The sequence below is a fragment of the Geospiza fortis genome, unplaced genomic scaffold, assembly GCF_000277835.1.
Source record: "Geospiza fortis unplaced genomic scaffold, GeoFor_1.0 scaffold391, whole genome shotgun sequence".
NCBI lineage: Eukaryota > Metazoa > Chordata > Aves > Passeriformes > Thraupidae > Geospiza > Geospiza fortis.
Window position 1 is genome coordinate 480256 of NW_005054472.1, and position 1346 is coordinate 481601.

The following is a 1346-nucleotide window of genomic DNA, read 5'->3' on the forward strand; positions in this document are numbered from 1 at the left end:
GAATTAAGGAATTAATTAGGGATGGGGTTTGTGTGCAGGCTGGTGAAGCGATGCCAATGTTTGGATGCCCCACACGCTGATGAACTCTCAGACCTTTGGAGGCTTTATTGGTGAGGATGGAGCCTTTAGAGACATCCACACCAGCCTGGGATAATTCCTGACAGTGGGACCCCGATGCTGAGCTGGTCACAGTGAAAACAGAGTGAGCAGGGACAGGAGCAGCCCCACTCTGCCCAGTGCAGGCAGCAGAGTGCCCTGAATCCCACATCCTGCCCTGCATCTCACCCTGAACCCCACATCCTGCATCCCACCCTGAACCCCACATCCTGCATCCCACCCTGGCCCACATTACATATTCCATGCTGCATCCTGCATCCCATCCCACCCTGCATCCCACATCCTGCATCCCACATCCCACCCTGTCCTACAGTTCACCCTGAACCCTCCTCTGTGTCCTGCATCCCACATCCCACATCCCACCCTGTCCTGCATCCCACATCCCTGCTCTTCACCCTGCATGTCACCTGTATCCTGCATCCCACCCTGTCCTACACTTCACCCTGCACTCCCACCCTGCATCCCACATCCTGCTCTGCACCCTGTATGTCACCTGCATCCCACATCCCATCCTGTCCTACATCCCACCCTGCATCCCACATCCTGCATCCCACCCTGTGCCACATCCCCAAGCAGCCCCAACAGTGCCAGCCTTGCCGGGCAATGCTGTGTCTGTGCCAGTGCTCGAGCACTGACCCCGTGCTGGCACAGATAACAAGGGCTGCACACGGACCCTGGGCACGGATCCTGATCCAGCTCTGCTTCCCAAATCCCCTCCCGATAGTGCTGATGGCAACCGGAGCTCAACACCTTGGGCTGCCACCGGAGCTGTCCCGGAGCAGCCCGGGGATGGCAGCCTGGGTTCTCCAGGGGATTACTGCCCGGTGTACCCGGGGATGGCTGCCCGGGTGCTCCGGGGGATGCTGCCCAGTGTACCCAGGGATGGCAGCCGAGGTGCCCTGGGGGATGGCAGCTCGGTGTACCCGAGGATGGCTGCCCGGGTGCCGGAGGATGATTGCTCGGTGTACCCAGGGATGGCAGCCCGGGCATTGCTGCCCAGGTGCCCGGGCATGGCAGCTCGGCTGGGAAGTTTTCTCTCGAGCAGGAAGCTGAGGCGTTTCCTCCTGCAGCGTGGCCGTGCTCGCCGGGCGGGTTTTGCAATCCGCGGGTTTCAGTTCCCGGCCGGGGAGGCGCCTCTCGCCCCGCGCTGCTCCGCTCCGAGCTCCGGCATCTGCCGGGCTCTGCTGCCAGCCCCGACCCGGCTTCTGGGGCTTCTGGGGCTCCCCGGG